Source organism: Protopterus annectens, chromosome 8.part0 (assembly GCF_019279795.1).
Source record: "Protopterus annectens isolate FY-2018-M chromosome 8.part0, PAN1.0, whole genome shotgun sequence".
Lineage (NCBI taxonomy): Eukaryota > Metazoa > Chordata > Ceratodontiformes > Protopteridae > Protopterus > Protopterus annectens.
In genome coordinates this window covers 930,104,091-930,126,459 of record NC_056741.1, presented here as the reverse complement: position 1 = coordinate 930,126,459, position 22,369 = coordinate 930,104,091, and positions in this window count along the sequence as shown.

The window sequence follows — 22,369 nt, the reverse complement described above, 5'->3', positions numbered from 1 at the left end:
GTGTTCCAGTCTTGCAGTAACAGCAATATAAAGTAACAGAGTATGTAAAAAAATAAATAAATGGAATAATCAGAGTGTGGTTATCTGCCTGTCACTTCTGAGTAATTTCGAGCTTAGTCATATTCCACACCCTCTGAATTAATAGCACCCTTCTCTCTGATTTAAACCATAGAGTGACATGGTCATTGCTGGGGAATGGTGTCTTAACCTGGCCATCTGCAAGATACTCTGCACTGATTAGAACCACATCCATAATTTCATTATCTTTGGTGTAGTCTTGCACCAGTTGGTTGAACACATTATGGTCTAATGCCTCAGACATCTTCTACTCCTATTGTGTCCTGGAGTTTGGAATCTCCAGTTTGTTCCTGGAAGATTCAGATTCTGCATGGATTACCTGCTCCATCCTACCTCACTATTTTATTCTCCAGTAGCCTATCCTCTTCTCGTGTAGTCTATGGAGAATGATACACTGTACCAGGGCTCTTGCCATAACTTCTGTCCCTGGCTGCACATGCCCTTGCCCAGTCATTGTTTTATTGTCGTCCTCCTCTATCACCTGAAACTTTAGATCATCTCTTCTTTTCTCTGATTCTTACATGCTCTTCTCACCCCACCTCTTCTGTCTCACTATAGAAGCATCACCTTCCATAGATACCTCCTTAAAGTATCTTTAAGCACTACTGTCCACAGAGGGCTAGGCAGGAACCTATTCCTAAAGTATAAGCTATGGCTTTTTTCAGTGTCAGTTAAATGTCTGGCACACAAAAAAAAAAAAAAAAACACAGTGTCTCAATTATTTTAACTTCTTGCCCTGGTACTAAAAGGTATATGTAAATGTTTCCATGAAGTCATTGAAGAAAGAGAAGTAATTCTGGGGACCTAAATAATGCCAGAAAGCATTATCTTGCATAGTCATCAGTTGCATCATGCCAGACTTGAACACATGACTGAGATCAGACCGCAGAGAGAGGTGGGTATCAACTACTGATGCCATAGAAAGAAGCATACTGGCAGACTCGTGAAGAACACCCTGGAAGGGGTTATATCACTATCCTCCTTAAATGGTTATGGCTACACAAACATGGAGTGTGAGCCATATAAAATGTGGCCCTGTTACTGTGCCATATCACCAGCCTTTGGCCACGACACTCCTTTCTGTGACAATTGTCTGGCAGACATACCTTACTGGATTCCAACTCCTGTCTATCATGCTCTGAACTCTACAGAGCTGCATATTAAATATATCTGCCACAGAAGATAGCAATACCCAAGGGTCAGAAAGGGCACAATTTAAAGTGTGAGCTAAGAAAGGCTTTTGATGATCATATATCCAATCCACTAAAAAATATTTTGAGGGATAAAAATAGTTTAGTCATCTTCTTGTTCACACAATTGTGAGTTAGCCATTTTAACATTGGGTAGGCCAGTCTTGCCTGTCAATCTTCACAAGGGTCACATGACACCTGTTTGAATGGCATGAAATCATCAATGTGGTGGAATGCCTGTGGTATACCTAAAATACAAGGAAATATTTTGCTGCAGTGTTACAGGTGTCACTGTCTCATGTCACTATACTCAAATTGTGCTTTTCTTTGCTTGATATGAGCAGTTGCTTATGCAAGTCCACACAGTCTAGAAAACTGTGCATTAAGCAAATGTGGCACAGGCATGGCATCATCAATGTGGTGCAAAGCAGTTGTTTGGGCTTAAAGGGACTGAAACTAGTGGAGTAAACTTCTCCCACTGAAGTTGTACACAGCATAAATGTGATGAATGACATCTACCACATTATAACTCTGGTGGACATCATTCATCTTAAGCACTAGAATCACACACAGTCATACTATTCAGTCACTGCTGGTTTTGGATACCTACCTAAGTACACAACCTACAGGATATTCTATTAACTGAACATGTCACAGGAGAAGTCTTTCTGTTAATTTAATAGTCTGACAATTATATAACTAATTTACAATTACCTACCCTACACTAAGCAACCCAGAGTGACATAACTACATGGTTCACTAGATTTAGTCTTGCACATTTGGATGTAATCTTTAAAACATAATATTTCTAAAGGCTGCAAAACATACTTTATTTTTCAAATAAAAAAAAGAGTTAATTTGCATAAAGATACATGCAAACAGTATTTTTTGCTTGAAAAGAAAAAACTTTTCACTCCCAAACAGTATTTTTTGCTTATAAAGAAAACCATTTTACTCCTTTAAACATGATCTTTAAAATGGCAATTAACAGTGGTCTATGGTGGCCCATGAAAAGCTTCACACAAATAAGGAGTCACACTTCAAATACTTGAAAAATGCATGGTTATGTTAAGCAATTAATCCTACCACCTTCTTTGCGTATAGCAGCAGTACTTTTACATTGTGTCTGTGTTGTATAATTGTTACCCCTTAAATCCTTGATTCGACCAAATGTCTTACACATATTGCTAGGAAGGACTGAGTAGGTTTGGAATGGTTATGAACCATATAAGGGACCAAGTATGTTATTGTCGGTAGTATAACAGACGTATGGATAAATTCATGCAACAACATTTTATGAGAAATGGTTATGACCATAGTTTTAGTCATGATGCTAGATTCAAATACTTGCTAATCTGCATTGATAATCTATAGATGTGATCATCAGCTGATCACACCACAAAGGAAGTTAAATATCAGATGCTGAAATACACACACGTTTGAAGTACTATGGATATACTATGAAGCAAGGGATTTTCTGTGAATACTCCATAACTGTAATTACAATAGAAACATCTCATATTGCGTATGTTCAACTCTATAGCCTGTTTAACATGTGATAACTGTTTCCTCATAGTACTATCAGTCTGTCTCTCCATATCATAGTGAGGCTAAGTACAATAGCACAACAGCCAGCACATTAATGCAGTTAAAGGTAAAAACTCAGCAGTTTTTGCCATAAGAAATGAGCTGTTATTCACTGTCAGTTGCCATTGCTGCTCAGTGCTAGGCATTGTGCAAATACTGAGAAACAAAAAGCAATGAGATAGAAGAGGGTTAGAGAGACAGGGGAACAGGGAGAGAAGCATAAAAACGTTTTTTATGGACCATTACTGTCCATCTTTGTGGTGTCTTACTCTTAGATTTCTCATCAGAATGATTCTGCCATGCTCCGCACAATAAAAATTTTTATCAATAAGGATCAAGCAAAGGTAGAAAATTAGAACCATGAATAAGAACTAAGCAGGATAATGCTAAGTTAATAACACATGCTGTATTTACATGGACACACATAATATTAATGTGAAAAAAAAAAAAAACTATTGTTTGACATACTTCTGGATTCAAACGCTTGATAATATACAAAAAGAAATATACAGATCTGAGCATTCTCTCAGCAGACCACACAGGAAGTCATACTTTGCATAGAACAAAATCACACATTTGAAGGGACGCTGACAGAAGATAAAAGCAAGGAAGAATGTAGAAGTATGTAGGCATCAGGCTTCATCCCAGTAATGACAATTTTAATATCCATTAAAGTGTACATTGCATCCAGCATTCTAATTAACATGTAACATACTGCTATCAGTCTGTATTTCAATAGTGAGGCAGGGTTAAGCAAATTTGCTTGATGATTACTGTGCTAATACAGTTAAAAGTAAAATCTTCAGTTTTTGTCATAAAACATGAAATACCATTTACCATCACTCAGAACTAGTGCTCGATGCCAAGTATTGGGCAAATGTTGAGGATAAAACATGAAGGTTTTTTCATTGGCCATCTCTGAGCCACGTGTGTGTTGTGTTTGATTCTAATTTTTGAATACATTAAACATGTAAAAATGGGTTTATAGGTCAGTGATGAAAATGGTGGGCAAGCAGAAGGCAGGACACAAGTTAAAAATAAAGGAATGTGCAGGGTGGTTGTGGGAGGGCACCATAGCTGTCAACTTCTTCACAAGGTAATTGTCTACTTTCAATAAGAATTTGATGAATTTGGATGGTCACCATCAAGGATATGTGACAACAACTGAATAATGTTGCAAGGCCAACTGGAGCAAATGCAGTGTGTCAAGCAGACATATAGATGAAGTGGAGAGCTATGTATGGGGCACATTTTTTTGGGAGAGGTGCCCATTTTCTTTTTTTGTTTTGAACACAAAAGGAATGTTGGGGAAGGTGATTAGGAGTAAGAGAATTAGGTAGATAGGGTAAGTTAGGTAGCAGGCACAGACACACAGGACATACAAGACAGACAGGAATGGTGATGGATACAAAAAGTTGGGGGACTCCATGACTGAGGACAGGTAGTGGCATCAGAGGTACATCTGTGGTCAGCATGAGTACACTAAGAATCTAGCCCTCACCTCAGAACTGTCATCACTGTCTCCTGTCACAAATTCATAGCTCACAGACAAAGAATAAAACAGCTGGATAACCACGACTATTGACACAATTTTAATAAAACACACCATAAAAAAGATAAAAGACAAGCGCTTTCACTAGTGCTTCCTCAGGTCTTAATACAAACCACAATAAAAGGCTCATACTTAAATACCTAACAATTCAACACTAAAGCAATTAAGTATAATTAGCCTATATACAAATAGTTTCACTTTAACCTGCGTGCTTTTAGAGCAGGTTTTAAACTGACAGTACAATTAATTCCTGATAGCCTGTGTGCCTGCAATTGTAAAATCCATCGCAACTCTATTTGCTCTAAATTATTGTTCATGTCACCCCTTCTACTGTTAGCATGTACCATTTGTAATACTTTAAAATTAAAATGATGGCCTGGATGCACTCTTATATATTTTGATAAAGCATTGTTTTCACTCTGTTTACGTATCTCATATAAATGCTTACTAATCCGTTCTTTTAGTTTTTGTGTGTTTTTTCCCACATAATAGCAAGAACAGGAAGCACAAGTAGCCAAGTAAATCAAATGAGTACTATTACAGACTGCATGAAACCTTGGCTGAAACCTAAAGGGAGTATTCCCGACAGGGGCACAGGAAAATTATTTTCTTGGGTGGCGAAAGCCAAGGTACATTTTTTGGCTAGGCTTGTATGGGCCCAAGGGCCAATAGCCTAGTACCTACCTATGAACCTATGAACCTATTAGGGCATATAAACTCTTGTTGTACACTTAAGACAGGACAAACACTACACTTCCTGCATGGATATGTACCTGGATTCTTAAAGATTTGGCAACATTTCCTATTATCTTAACATAACAGTCTTTTTAAGTTAATATTATTCTTATACACAAAAATGTGGGGTTGCACCCACCATCTTGGCTGTACCATGGTCCATAGTTAACAGAGATCAATGCTTCTGAATAATATTCCTTATAGCTTTGTTGCTACTAGTAAAACTAGTTACAAAGGAGTGTTGATATATTAGGACAGCCATTTATGTTAGTATTGTTACCATTTAAAACATTAGGGAAAGCAAAATCAGAACTGTTATGTTACGCCCCCTATATTACATGTTTCTTATACCCTCTATCAACAAAATGTTGTTCCATTCATTCCATCTCAGTGACAAGAGTATGACTACCTTCACATACCCTTTTAACCCTTAAGAAGTGACTTTTTACAATATTGGGAAAAACATGTCTAGGGTGCATACTATCATAACTTAGTAGTCCATTACGCCAACAGGGTTTCCTATATAGAGTGGCACTTATTAAACCCTCTTCATCCCTTTGAAGGCTCACATCCAAAAAATCAATACAATCAAAATCAAATCAATTAACATTCATTTCCACAGTACTCAATTATAATCCTTTTCTGACAAGCTCCTCACCAATCACCACTTATCCACTCACTCACTACCGTACAAAATATTATCAAAGTGTATGAACATACAACAGTAGCACTCTACCTATTCCTAACAATAGCTGTCAGTAAACACATCCCATCTCAAGCATCTAAACGGATGCCAACTTCCATGCTAGACTACTTTGACCCAAATAACACACACATTGACAAACATTTAAATGATGCTTTTCATGTGGCCTATTTGCATAACAAGGCATTTTCAACCTTTACAACAGACATACAATTAGAGTAACCACTGACATTACTCCATTACACATGAATAAACAGAAATGGACATTTGTTATGTGAAATCACCATCACGCCTAAGAATGTTACCAAGTTTCTGGACATATTTGTTCTCATCAACAGTTTAGCTTAGTTTCTCCACATGATGACCTCAGTACAACACAACCAACAGGTGTATACTACCAATACAGCTGTTGACATGTCATGAACAAGCAGCTTGTGTAGGTTCATAGATTCATAGGTAGGTACTAGGCTCTTAGTCCTAGGGCCTATATAAGCCTAACCAAAAAAGGTACCCTGGCTTTCGCCACCCAAGAGCATTATTTTCCTGTACCCCTGTTGAGCAGAGCCACAGAAGTGATCCCTGGGGTGAATTTCCTATTTCCCATCCAATCATCAAGATTTTTCTTGAAGAGTGCTAATGAGGAGCTCTGTTTGACATAGATAGGTAGTCTGTTCCAGAGTATGGGAAGGCCCTTGGACAGGAATCTATCCCTCCAGCATGTTCTGTTTATTGTGGTGACAAGGTTTAGGTCTCTTGAGCATGTAGATCAGAGAGATTGAGATTTCTTTAAGTGCAGCATGTCCAACAGCTCTGGGTTTGACATAGCTTTGTATGTTAGGCAGAGATCGCCTCTGAGTAGGCAATATGCAGCGGTTTAAAGCTGGAGTTTTTTTAAATGGTCTGCGTAGGTCATCTGTTTGAGGCCAGTAATCCTCTTTGTGAGGTATTTATTTGGCCTTTCCAGTTGTTGTAGATGTCTTGTGAGGTACATACCAAAAGGGGTGTTTTACTCTATAATGGGTCTAGTGAGTGATGAGTAGAGGGGAACAACGACCTCTTTTTTTCTGGATGAGAAACCTTTTGTGAAGAGTTGAGCCACATAGAAGGATTTCCTGACCACTGTAGCGATGTGATTATCAAAGGAGAGACTACTGTCCACCTGTGTCCCAAGGTCTCTTATCACATTTTCAGCATTAGGTAGACTACCATTTATGTGTTAGTTCATGGGTACAGAGTTTTAACCAAAGGGGATGACAATACACTTTTTGGCATTGAGCTTTAGGCCATGGCTTTGACACCAGGCATCTTAGGTTCATAGGTTGGTACTAGGCTATCAGCCCTAGGGCCTATACAAGCTTAGCCATAACAATTCCCTGGCTATTTCTTCCCACACTATTTACTTCCCTGGACCCCTGTCTAGCAGGGCAACTGACTTGATCCCCAGGGTGAATTCCCTTTCTCCCATCCAATTGTCAAGTTTCCTTTTGAAGAGGGCCAAAGAGGCACTCTGCTTGACATGCATGGGCAATCTATTCCAGAGTCTGGGGAGTCTCTGGGTCAGGAACCTATCCCTCCAGCATGTTTTGTTTATTGTGATGACAAGGTTTTGATCCCTGGAGTGTGTGGCTCTGAGGGATTGGGATTTCTTTAAGAGTAGCATGTCCAACAGCTCTGGGTTTGACATGGCCTTGTATGTTAAGCAGAGATCGCCTCTGAGTAGACGATATGCGACAGAGTATAGCTGGAGTTTTTTAATGTGGTCAGCGTAGGGCATCTGCTTTAGGCCTGTGATTCTTTTAGTGAGGTATTTCTGCGGCCTTTCCAGTTGTTGCAGATGTCTTGAGAGGTACATACCAAACGGGGCATTGTATTCTATAATGGGTCTAATGAGGGATGAGTACAGTGGGACAATGTCCTCCTTTTTTCTGGATGAAAAGCCCTTAATGATGAGGTGTGCCACATACAAGGATTTCCTGACAGTTGTGGTGATGTGGTTATCGAAGGTGAGACCACTGTCCACCTGTGTCCCTAAGTCTCTTATCACACTTTCAGTGTTTAGTGTACTGCCTCCTATATGGTAATTCATGGGTACATGTTATTTTCCCAAAGGGGATAACTATACATTTCTTGGCATAGAGCTTGAGCTCATGGCTCTGGCTCCAGGCATCTGTTTCTGTAAGGCCATTTTGTAGAGTATCCACATCATTTGGGAATTCAGTAATGGCTCCCAGTTTGCAGTCATCTGTGAACTTTGTTAGCCCGAGTCCCTTAGTGTTGGCCTATACTTCAGAGAAGTAGATGCCAAACAAGAGCGGTCCCAGGACTGAACCCTGAAGTACTCCACTTGTCACTTGTCTGTAGCTGGATTTGGAGTTGGCTACTTTTACAGTGTGGGTTCTATCAGTAAGCCAGTTAGCAACCCATTGGGTGATGTAGGGATTAATGGCCAGCTTAGTAAGTTTATCTATGATTCCAGAGTAGGGGATGGTGTCAAAAGCCTTGGCAAGGTCTAGATAGGCTGTGTGGACCACCTTAGCCTTGTCCATGGCTCTGGAGACTGATTTGAAGAAGTCAGTCAGGTTCAGGAGACAAGATTGGCCCTTCATGAACCTAAACTGGGTGGGGTCCAGTGTTTGAAGGTTGCCAATGTTTTTGTTTATAAGTTCCATGATAATACGCACCATGGCCTTGCAGATAAGGCTCGTCAGACTGGTGGGATGGTAGTTTCCAGGATCAAAGGTGGTTCCCCCTTGTGGAGTGGGATAGCTGTAGCTGTGCGCCACTCAGTGGGCATGAAACCTGAGGTGAGGCTATGTTTAAATATGACACTTAGGTGAGGTGCCAGTTCATATTGTAGTTCATGTAGTACACAGCCCGGGATGTCATCTGGTCCCATGGATGTTGTACTCTTAGCTTTGGAGAGTGCATTTTGTACCCGTGTGGCCATTATTACCAGAATTTGGCAATCTTCTGGCATTGAGGTGGGCCATTTAGGGGGTGAGAGGGGCGTGAAGTTGGCACTGAATCAATCTGCCAGGATATTGGCAATATCCTTGGGATCAGTATATTTAATGCCAATCTGTTTTAGCTCAGAGCAGATCTGAGCATTGCCATTTAGATTCTTGACATAGTTATAGAATGCCTTGTGGTTGTCTTTGGAATCTTTGGCAATTTTATTTTCATAACTAGCTTTGGAGGATTTTATAAGGGATCTCAGTTTCTTACTGAGGCTGGTAAGGGAGTTTTTTGCATCCTGGGATTTTCCTCTTTCTGCAACAGTTTCTTCCTTTTGTTGTAAAGTTTGTTTATGGCAGGGGACCACAAGATTGGCTTCCTTTTTTTTGGATGAGAGCATCTTGGTTCTATTTGGGATGGCACGATTCATGCATGAGTGAATGTTCTTGTACAGTGCCTTAGTGTAGGATTCAGCAGTTGAACTTTCAGTTTCCGTCTGCATGGGTGTCATGAAGTTTGTCACTTCTGACTTGAGTAGCATGAAGTTGGCTTTGGAGAAATTTTTTATGGAGGTTTCCTTACTGGGGGGTGGGGGTGGGATGTGGATGTTAAGGGTGAGTAGCTTATGGTCAGACCTGACTAATGAGGGGGTGACCATAGGTGTGGAGCATCGATTTCCCATGTTGGTAATGACCAGGTCTAGGATATTGGAGACCTGGTGGGACTATGGTGGGACTATAGATTAGTTGATCCAGGGCATTAGAATTTATGAATTCCAAGAACGGTTGGGCAAATGTGTTGGTATATGAGTAGTTTTCCCAGTTAATGGCAGGGTAGTTAAAATCACCCAGTATTAGGGTGTTTGGTTCTATCTTAATATTTTCCAATATGTTTAGAAAGGTGTAGTGAGAATCTTGGGGTATGTTGGGGGGATCTGTAGCAAGCTACAGTTTGGATTGCAGTCTTACCTAGTGTTATTTGCACCTAGAGAATTTCAGACGCATTGTGTTGGGCAACTAGCCTGGTGGTGTGAATATCTTCGGTGAATATTGACACTCCTCCACCTTTAGTGTTTCGGTCCTGGTTTGGTGGCCGAAAAGTGTGGTAAGAGTTGTAGCCTGGTATTGCAGTGGTGCTCTCTGGAGCCTTGAACCAGGTCTCAGTTACTGCACAGATTTCGGTGTTCTCCATTTTTAGGAGTGCCTCGAGAGAGTGCATTTTGAAGTCTGGACTTCTAGCATTGAGTAGCATTACCTTCAAATTTTGCATGCTTGTACCTGTCTCAGTGCGGCCATTTTGTAGTATGTCCATATAGTTAGGAGTTTCGATTATGGCTCCTAGTTTACAGTCATCTGCAAAGTTTGTTAGCCAAAGGCCTTCTTTGTTAGCCTGTACTTCAGAGAAGTAGATACCAAACAGGAGATGACCCAGGACTGAACCCTGTGGTACTCCACTTGTCACTAGTCCGAAGTCGGATTTGGAGCCTGCTACTTTCACAGTGTTGGTTCTGTCCATGAGCCAGTTGACAACCCATCTTGTGACATAGGGATTTATACCTAGTTTAGTGAGCTTATCTATAATTCCAGAGTGGGGGATGGTGTCAAAAGCCTTGATCCTCATCTATGGCTTTGGTGACTGCTTCAAAGAAGTCAATCAGGTTTAGGAGACATGATCTGCCTTTTACAAACCCAAACTGGGTAGGGTCCAGAGTTTGGAGATTACCAATGTCTTTGTTTATGAGTTCCATGATGATATGTTCCATGGCCTTGCAGACCAGGCTCATCAGGCTAATGGAGCAGTAGTTCCTGGAGTCTGTCATGACTCACCCTTTGTGGAGTGGGATAACCGTCGTGGTGCACCATTCAATGGGCACAAAGCCTGAGGTGAGGCTATGATTGAACATGGTACTTAAGTAGGGTGCCAGTTCATTCTGTATTTCATGTAGAACACAGCCTGGGATATTAGCCAGTATCCAGAATCCCAAGGGCGACAGGTGCAGGCCATCTCTGGCAAAGCATCGTGGTCCGTCAATCATGTCGCCCCCAGGCAGACAAATACTGGATCCCTTTAGAATGATAGCAGAAGCTTTGCCAATTATTGAAGTCAATCATTTTGTCCTTGTACTGTGATATCATTCTTGGTGATGGCAGGATGCTACTCAGGGCTAGGGTCATACCTGCCTGGGCTACAAGATTGGAGAGCTCCTCCATGTCTCTTTTCATATAGTCCAGGGAGGTACATCTCAGGTCATTCACACGAACATGGACAATGACAGTGTCATATTTGTACTTGTTGTGGATTGACCTGAGTGCGTGCATTATGTGGTGGATCCTGGCACCTGACAGGCAGCTGACAGTAACTTTCTCCTTGTTTAGCCTGGTGAATGGAACATCAGTGGGCCTGACTATAGAGTCACCTATGACTAGAGTGTTGGGTACGTTATGCCTTATGGGCAGTGGTTGAGTGGCACACTGAGTTTGTGGGCTATGTGTTATTTGGGTTGTGTTGGGGGGGTAGAGTTTGCTTGCGTTTCTGCTTTGGGGGTCCCTGACGCTTGGGCAGGTTTTTATTGAGAGCCTCCACTAATGTAGGTGTCTGTTTTGTGTTTTTATGTGTGTGTTTTGGTGGTGTAGATTTTGAGGGACTATGTGATAAGTGTGGTGTGGTGCAAGTGTTTACCTTCTCCTCTTGACTGTTTAGTTGTGTCTTGGGTGAAGAAAGCTTTGCTTCCAGTTTGGCTATATAAGTGCATCTCTCTCAGGTTGTAGTGTTGGGTGGTAGGAGGAGAGGGTTGTCTGTTTACATGAGGCAATTGCTGCATTGCCCCAAGATGCCGAGATTCATTAGGTAGACAGGAGAAATCACCCGGAGCTGACCCTTAGACATGCCTGGATAGGTGCTTTTTTATTAAGTACTAAAAGCTTCTTTCCTCTAGACAAGTGAGGAAAGTTGAGTGGTGTAGTAATTTGCAGCTTATTTAGTGCTTACAATGAGTTCTGAACAATTGCTGAGTTCAAAGAAACAGATTTGAGTGCTGAAACTAGAAAAGTGGCTAGTTCTAAGAAATAAAATTAAGCTAGAAGGCTTCCCTCCAACACAGAAAGGCTTGGGGGCTCAGAAGACTACAAACAGTATAGACCACTTAAGGCAGGAAACAAGCTTAGATTTTTTTTTTCTTTCCCAGATTCTCTCTTTGTACACAGTAAGAGTGCCTGAAATCAAAATATGATCTCACTGCACTCAGTTGAGTGAGCAAATGAGATGAGCCAAGAAGGAGTGCCCAAACACAAATTTACAAGAGGGGCGGGCAGTTTCAAAGCCACCTAGTTTAACACCAAAACAAAACCAGGGAGGGTGGATGAGAAACCAACTGAAAAAACAGAGTCAAAACTTCCAGTTCAGCTAATATTCAATGCAACACAAATAAATCAATTAAAATTCTGCATTATTTGAAAAAAGTGCAGATAAAAGGTACTTAAATTCTCTTATATGTTCAACATAGTGACATATGCTTCACTAATTGTTCGTCTGCTCTTTCAGCACTTGCAGCACATGACAAGTGCAACCCAATGTGCCACTTATGGCAAAGCTAATGTCATTCTTTTGTGACTGTCACTAGGCAAGGCCCCAGTACAAAGAAAGGGCAAACATGTATTTCCTAGTCAGGTTCCTGCCCAAAACATAAGGCTTTCCATGTTGCTGCTTTTAACAATGACCACCCAGTTCATAACATAGGATTAATACAATCAGGCATTTCACTCCTTATTCATTAATTACAATTACAAATATGTGGAACAATTTGCATGGTCTTATACTAATGTACAAATAATCAACAATGGTAACTGAAATATCACAATGCAGTGTAATACATAAGCAGATTACAGTTAACGTGACAGTAAATAACACAAACTCCATAGCCTTATGCCAGCTAAAAGTCATCCAGACAAGGAATGGCAAAATAGGATGAGATCTGAAACTAAACCATTTCCAAGTTACTTTCTGAAGTGAGAGAAGGATACATAGGGATGTACAGAAAATAAGACCTGGGCTACAACTACGCAAGACTTTCAACACAGAACAGTAAGTGTGAGGTGACATAGTAACATGTATTTCACTAATTGTTTGTCTGCTCTTTCAGTACTTGCAGTACATGGCAAGTGGAACCCAATCTTCCACTTATGGCAAACCCAATGCCATTCTTTTGTGACTGTCACTTGCCAAGCCCCAGTGTAAAGAAAGGGCAAACATGCAATTCCTAGTCACACTACGCCACAAAAAAAAAAAAGACTTTCCATGTTGTTGTTTTTAACAATGGCCAGCTAGTTCATAGCATACGATTACTACAATCAGACATTTCACTGCTTATTCATTTATTCCACTTACAAATTTCTGGAACAGTTTGCACGGTCCAGTAGTAATGCACAACTAGTGAACAATGGTAAATGACATATCACAATGCAGCCTAATACATAAGCAGATTCCAAATAATGTGACAGTAAATAACAGACTCCATAGGCCTGTGTCACCTACAAATCAGCCATACAAGGTATGGCAAAATTGGATGAGGCCAGAAAGTAAACCATTTCAAAAATACTTTCTGAAGAGACAGAAGGACACACAGGGCTGTACAAAAAAATAAGACCTGGGCTAGAACTATGCAAGACTCTGAACGCAGTACAGTAATGGGGAAGTGCCATGGACTGACAATAACTTCACCTCTCCCCTCAGATGGTCAAAGGAATTAGCCACAGTTGTACACCAATGCTTTATGCCAGCACCTGTTTACCTGCAGTGAGCCGACCATAACTGATGGGAGCACATTAAGCACAAGGATGATCGAGCCTGCTGGGTGGACAAGTGACATGGACACAGTTTACCATACGATGATACAATCATGTCTTCATAGCAACAGGCAGCATGTCCTACACTGGCAAGGCTCCCTCATCAGCTTTACCATGCACATACTTTGTAAAGTCCTCCAAAACAAAGACTCCTAACTATCTTTAGATTACTCATCTATGGTCAACCAGATGTCGTTCTTGACTTTCATCCCTAACCAGTAATGAAAGGCACACGGTCATGCTGAAGTAACAGCTATTGATACCACATACAGTCAGACATTAGCTGTATCTAACCTTGTCAGCTGAGAGGTTACATGAAAGCCCAATCACCTGTTGCCATTACATATATCACATAGCATCCATACATGTCCCCTAAGTTGCATCTCTAAAGAGCACATCTGAATTCCCCTCTCTAAGGACAGTAACACAGCAATAGTGGCTCTGGACTACACATGCAGATGAACTGTATATTGGCTCCAACCAGAATTAGTAACAACTTTGTGCAGTCATAGTGCAATGACTGTGAAAATCACAGCTGACTGTACAATGTTTTCTGTTGTCCCTGTGAACAAAGTTATTGATTCCACTGACCCTGGGGGTTGTGTCCATTTCATCATGATTATCTATATTTTTAAGCCCATGCAGCAAATTTTATACCTCACTCTGTATAGCCTACATACTTTTTTTGCAGGCCTCTTGTCATTAGCCACCACAACAAAGTTAGACAGGTAAGCCTGCAACACTGTGCGAGGTCACTATGGGTCTCACTGCTCAAACACCTAGAGTCCAACTAGGGCACTCCACCTTCTTCTGCAGACCACTTACAGAGTGGTGTTCTACATGGAACATGCCTGGTACCTAATCTGCTTGCTGCTATTTCTCGTTAATTAATAACCCAAAAGTAGGGTCTGTTGCTGACAATGTTGGTAGAAGACAATCTCTGTGAATGAAGGTTTTTATCTGTCCTATATGGATTGGATGAAATCAGTCACTTCTGTTTCATACTGAACAGTCATATGTGAGCTCTGCCTTGCCTGTAACTCAGAAGGCACATGATCTTTGCACTGTAATGATCTTCCCCTAGGTATATGTCAGTACTATAAGCTGTCACTTGGACTTTGTTGTCCCACAGAGTCCACAAGCTGGGCACCAGAATTCTGATTCATGTCTGACCACCTCATTCGGCTGCTTTGCTTGCAATCTGTACAATTGGATGGCTAAAGGTAATTTCACCTTGGATTGATCCACCAATGCCTCCTGGACAGGGACAATAGGTTATGATTGCAAAAAAAGACTTGACCACAGTTGGGGATTCAACTGACCCCAGGGACTGCACCTATTTCTGCCTGGTTAGCCTTATTTGCAAGCCCATGGAGTGAATCATGGACCTCACTGTGTACAGCCTACATACTGTTTTATAACATTAGCCTCCACTCGGGCATCAAACTTACCCAGTCATGTAAGGCTGCAATAGTATGGGAGGTCACTATCTTGTTCAGTGCTAGAACACCTATATTCCAACCATGGAAATCCACTTTCTCCGGCAGACCACTAAGGAGTGGTGTTTCACAGGGAGCTTCCTGGGAACAGTTCTTCAAGTTTACTTCTGTTCCCTTCCAGAAAATCAGATGTGCAATACGATCCCTGGTCTTGCATTAACTAAAACAGTAATGCAGGACAGGTTTTTGTTGTGCTTTTCTGTTGTCCTGGTACTGCTGCTGCTCTGTTATCAACAGATGTGATCATGTGATCAACCAGCATGAATTAATCTGCACAGAGACATAGGCATTGGCTGATCATAAGTGGAACTATGAGATGGTGATATCTGGATTCAGGATGTGTAGAAGGAACAGGATCAAAGTAGGTTATTAAGCTATCTCTGTTTTTCCTGACTAGATGCATTATTTTTGAGCTCAGTTTATATTGCCACAAACTGTATTTTGCATTCCCTCCATGCTGCTGTAGACATTAGGTTTGGAATGTTTTTTCTTATTCCACTTATCACACCTACATTATCATCTCCATTGTAGAACATTTGTTTGTTTAATCCTTATTGTTTTGCCATTGTTCAAGACCTTAGGTAATTAAGTATTATAGTTATTCAGCTGAAAAAGAATTTTTTACATCATAAGGTCGGCATACATTCACCTCTACTCCATTTGCATCACCACTTAAGTATGTACTACTGAGGACTGATCCTTAAAATGGATGCAGACAGAGCTTCACTAGCTGGATCATGGTTGTTATTACTGCTGCCTGTATTCGGCTGAACAACCACCTTTGCATCATCGTCACATTGAGCTGATATGAATATTAGTCTTTTACATGGGACTGCAGCAAATCTCTCCTGTTTAACATTACAGGAAATGACATAACATAACAGAATTTAAAAAGTTACTAGAAGAAAGAAAGTCTAAATCCATCCAGTCTTTTAATTTACGGGGTTAGGACTGGGCTGTCACCTCAAGTACAGGTATCCCAGTATCCCATAATTTTTAAATACTTTAGTTTCCTTGCCCTCTACTACTAATACTGGATATGTATTCTACTTTACCACCCTTTCTATGAACAATTATTTAATAATTTCTGGATTGAAATGTGTTCTCTTAATCTGGTTGTCATGCCTCCTAATTATTCAACAGTCCTTCCTATCCAGCCTTTTCCGATCATATATCCCTGTTATTGCCATGTGCACATGTGCCATACACCCTTGACTCCCCTTTTTTTAGAAAACAGTTCAGGATCCCTAAACCTCCGGTCACATAACACATTCCCTCAACCCCATCCATCTTGGTTAACTTTTAATCGGGTTTCTTTGTACAGACTGCATTTCTGTGGAGTCACTTTTGCCATCTTAGGCTTACCCAAACTTGCATACCATACTCTAGCTCTGATCTCACAGAAAGCAATAATGCATTACAGATGAGGATAACACTTTTTTATCCCTAGAAACAGCAACCCTAGATGTAATCCCCAATATCAGCCTTGCCTTTATGATATCAAATCTTGTAAGCTTGACAAGCCAGGCTTTTTATAATAAACATCCCCGCGTTCCAGTACTTCTCCAGCCTCCTTACTCCAAATCTCCAAGTAAGTGCATCACCATGCATTTAGAAGGGTTAGAGCTCCCATCTCTCATATTATTTCCCATAATCTTTTTATTTCCATAGCAAAGCTAACCCTCATGAGATACCACACCCAAATGTGTTATTATCAATAAAGTTTAAGTCAGCTTTCCATGTCTTATTTGACATCAGAGGTGAGCACACATTAAATGGACCTTAGACCAGCCCTGAGGGAAATCACTTCTTACCTCTGTTCCTGTAGGAGCACTGTTCAACAGCACCATCTGCCTTCTAACAATTTGTTTCCTTGTCTGCATAGTTTGCTGTCCACTCCTATCCCCTAATTTTAGAAGAAACCTGCAGTGTGAAAAAAGCTTTCCTAAAAACTGGATAATCACATCCATGTGATTGTTCTTGTCCACCTCTGAGTAACCCAGTCATAAAACTGGATCAATCCAGTCTGACTGTATCTTCCTAGCATGTATCCATGTTAAAATCCACCAGGCAGACCATTTTGTTTCAGGAACTGCTGAAAATTAGACTTAAAGAGTGCCTTTATAATTTTAATGCCACTGTATTCAGGTTCATTGTTCTATATTTTCCTCCATTGCTCTTTGTGCATCTTTGAAGACAGTTATCACCATTTCTTGTTTCCAGTTGACTGTGACCTTCTATTTTCTTAAAAGCCTGTTAAAGATATCTGCTAAAAGAGAATGCCAGTTTGAGTGAACCTGAAAGCTTCCCATCAGATGTTTCTGCATTATTCTCCCTTGGTGATCAAATCACCACTTCACCTCTGCTGCCATGATTACTGTAACGTATCTCACCCATCTCCCACACATGTCCTGTAAACTCAGGCTGGTAATCTGCTCTCCCATTTCCTTGGTAAATTCCATTGAAGAGCATCAATATACTATTCTTTACCTGATTCCCTGACCTCCTTAGGCTTTGGAACTTCCTATAGCATTTCATCTATTTTACCTCCCAGTCTTCTCTTGCTAATATTTCTGAAGAATGCCTTCTTATCTTCTTGCTTTATGCCTGCTACCAAACTCTTTTATATTTTTTCCTTGATCATCCCTCTGCATTTTGCTAATCTGTTACTGGCATCTGCTTAAGTAACTCTTTGTTCCTCCTGTTTGTTCCTTCAATTCTTTGCAGTTTTCCCTTTGTTGACAATAGCTGTCTTCTTTTTTCAAAACAACTACACTGCCTTTCTCTTTTTCTTTACCTTTATAGCCCAGTTCATTCCATTTTCCATCCCCCAACATAGTTGTCATTATATTCTACAAGCACTCCATGCTTACACTATTTTTCTATTCACCAAGATCCTTGACGGTTAGCTTTTCTACATTCCCATGGTTGGTAGTCACAATTCCAGATTCTCACCTTTGTGCTCCAGTTTTGTTACCTTCATTAGCAGTCGAATGGGAATGCTTTACATCAGGATATTCTGAGAGACAGGAGAAAATGGACAGTTTGCAGTTCAGTGTTGGAAGTATACAAAGAGGAACCTTGTGTAAAGGTTCCTATAGAGCTGGAACATTTGATACTGAATTTCAGAACTTTATTTAAACTGTGCTGTTAAGAAACTAGTATTTACTATTAGCCTTTTCAAGCCTAACCATTCATGCTCCAATCACTGACTCCAACATTCTTTGAGTGTGTGTAGCAGTTAATTTATTTTTATAAAAGGAAATTGGATTTTAGTTTTTTTTTTTTACACAAGTTCAAAGTTTCATACAGTTTCAGATGTTAATATAAATAAAACACTTTTGTTCAGGTTATATTTTATGTTTAATATTTTATCTGTTCTTTGGTTTGCTTTTGAATGTTTGTTGGTATCCCACAACTCCATTGATTTGGGTGGGGTTACATCATTGTGTATGCAAATTCTATGTTAATCAGCATACAGATTATTGGCTAGTTGTACCTATTTTTCATGGACCTTCGTCCAGATTTGTGATGTTCCCAGATTGAGAGGTATGCCTGCATTACCTCTGTTGTTACTCCAAACTCTACTGCATTAACACCTTGAGCCACCAAGAAAGTGGCAAATGTATTCCTTTTGCTCAACACTGCTCAGATTGCAAAAGAAAGGCCCCAGTGCCAGTCTCATTTGTGCTACTTATGGCATCACAATTTTTTTTTTCAGATTTTGCCTTCAGAAGTTAACTACCATTCAATGCAAGTGTCCACTGACAGCAGTGTGCATTCATAAGTACTGTGCAAAGGCAGAAGATTAAAAAAAAACAGATAAATAAAAAAATATTAGCAGGGGCCTACTAAAATATCTTGCACTGAGTTCAGCACCTATGGCATTACCCTGACACATTTAATTTTATGACAGTGTTTGCTGCACGATAACTTGCATTTCATAACCATGCTTTCATGTAATGACACTTATTGAAGAAGGGGCCACACAGGAGATTACATACGCTCATTTTGTTCACTGCAGATACAATTAAGAATTATATCTTTTTAAAAGGAATGTATTACTGTCATGATTACTTAATCTGACAGATTTCATATGGTTTGTATTAATTATCCATATCTCCACATTCATTAATTTGCTGATTTGATTTCCTTACACTTTAGTCATTGTCATAGGTGTTGCATAATACATATAAAACACGGTGCTACTAATAAGAATAGTTCAGATTCCAGCACAGAAACATTTGTGTAACTGTAAATAGCAACTTGAAAATATCAAAATCTGTAATCAAACCCTGCATTTTTGTTGCTGTTACTCATGACTTACTACATTAACACATTGATCCACAGAGAAAATTACATAACAGGTGTCATTTTGTTGATCATTATTGTCCTAAGTGCTGGCTAAAGAACAACAGCAGCAGTCTCATTTGGGCAACTGATGGCATTTCAAATAAAATTGTTGAGGTTTTGCCCTGGGAAGTCTACTGTTATTCACTGCTACTGACCACTGACAGTCACAACTGCACAATGTTAATCACTGCACAAAGGATGGCATCAAATAAAAAAAAGGAAAATAATTCTTTGTAATATTTTCTCAACTTTAGGGTCTCATACCATGAACATGTGGGCAATAAAAATCCCTGCTTTCATACAGACATCACCCTCTCTAGACTTAATCCTTGAAAGCATAGCATTGACATGAAACATTGAGAAGATTAACAGTATTTGCCACATGAAAATAAAGATTACGAGGAAGAGAAAGAACACATAAACCTAAGTTTTTTTATTCTAATACCTTACACATTTAGGGAACAATATAACCATTTTGTCATACTTGTCCTCCTGTCCTTTGTCATTTTACAGTAGATATCTGGATGAATGAGATATTTGCGACAGTTAAATAAATTATGTTACACTACAAACAAATGTATGCAATACAAGAGTTTGTTTGACGATTTCTTTTGGGAGCATTACTCTTTTGATATGCTTGTGACATGGTTGTATTAGAACAATCATTTCTTTAGAACTTTACTGTTTGTATATTTTCTGTTTTATTTACTTCATATAATATACAAACATTTTTTTTACTCAGAGGCACTGTTACCTCTTTTGCATTTTTCATAAAGGTGGTATAAGGATTATCTCCTACGTCAGTCAATAAAATCACACACTTTTTTATATATATATTCTCCCTGACACACCCTCTGTGAGTGTACATCAAAGTGGCAGGAGTGTTAAACACTTAATTATTTGTTCACTAGCACTACTCAGTCATACTTGCAAGCCATTAGCTATCATCACTTTTCAATACTTAATCTAGTACTGCTAGGGCATATTCATGGCATTGTTTAGGTCTCCCAACAATGTTTATCTGCCCAGCTTTTTGATCAGATTGAGTGATTCATGAATGATAAAGGGCTGACACCTGAAATACAGATTAAATGTGTCCAATTGAATTAATCTGCACTATATAAGCACAACTTGGGGCTAAGGAACTTGTACTGTAGTAGGGAAGACTTTGTGGATTCACCAACGTCAGATACTGCTTTTTGCTGCAATTACATTACTTTTGGCAAATTGTAATGGAAATCCTGTCAAAGTAGATGATGTTCTTTACTAGCAATACTTATACAGTTATGATATTATTTTTTCCTAAAAAAATGAGTGATGTCTGCACTTTCTCCAATTGTGTTGGTTTGGAAAGTATAACAGTTAGTATTGGAAGGATCCTCATCTAATGTTACATGACTTTATAGCAATATTTCTCTGAGAAACTGAACACATTTTAGGAATTTATATTAGAAGTAGTAATATGAAATATGCATTTTAGAGGAAACACCTGTGTTAAGCCTGCTGTATATGTTTCACACAAAAAAATATATCCTATTAGAAGGTTGCAGCCTTCCCTTATGTGTTTGCTGTTGTAGGTTTTGGAGAATGGTTAATTCATAGAGGGTCTTTAATTTCATAAATTCTTTTTAGAAGGGGTTTTAACTGTTGCTATTGCAAAAAGGTTCATTGACTTGTATTACATATGACATTTTTGCTCTGCCCACGTCATTAGCAAATTGATAGAAGTCTGAATATGTGAAAGCAAATGTTTTGTTAAAACTGTTATTTCATACACTTGACTCATTGTTAATTCTGTTGTATATTCTGGAGTGTGGGGGGGTGCAGGGGGGCTTGCCCCCTGCAAAAACCTTTGAAAAATGTTTTTTAGTTGTGTTTGCTCCCCTGCAGAATTTCGAGTGACTGATAACTCAAGATTCTGGCTTCGAGCTAATGAATTTTGAGCTTTCAGTAATTTGATCTTGTGAAGAGGAACTATATATATATATATATATATATATATATATATATATATACATAAAGATATATATACACACACATATATATATATATATATATATATATATATATATATATATATATATACACACATATATTTTTTATATATATATATATATATATATATATATATATATATATATATATATATAAATAAATGTCCACAGCACATATATATATATATATATATATATATATATATATATATATATATATATATATATATATACAGTGCAATGAAAAAGTATTTGCCCCCTTCCTGGTTTCTTATTGTTTTGCATGTTTTTCACATTTAAATGTTTCAGATCATCAAACAAATTTAAATATTAGACAAATATTAGACAAAGATATCCAAAGTAAACACAAAATGCAGTTTTTAAGTGATGAGTTTATTTATTAAGGAAAAAAAAAACTACCCAAACCTACATGGCCCTATGTGAAAAAGTAATTGGCCCCCTTGTTAAATCATGAAGTAACTGGTTAATCACATTTTTTGGGAAAGCTGAGTTCAATTTCACTAGCCACACCCAGGCCTGATTACTGCCAGACCTGTTGAATCAAGAGGTCACTTAAATAGAACCTGTCAGACAAAGTGAAGTAGGCCAAAAGATCTCAAAAAGGAAGGCATCATGCCCTGATCTAAAGAAATTCTGGAACAGATGAGAAACAAAGTAATTGACATCTATCAGTCTGGAAAAGGTTACAAAGCAATTTCTAAAGTGTTGGGACTACAGCGAACCATGGTGAGAGCCATTATCCACAAATGGAGAAAGCATGGAACAGTGGTGAACCTTCCCAGGAGTGGTTGGCCTACATAAATTACACCAAGAGCGCAGCGACGACTCATCTAAGAGGTCACAAAAAAACCCAGAACATCA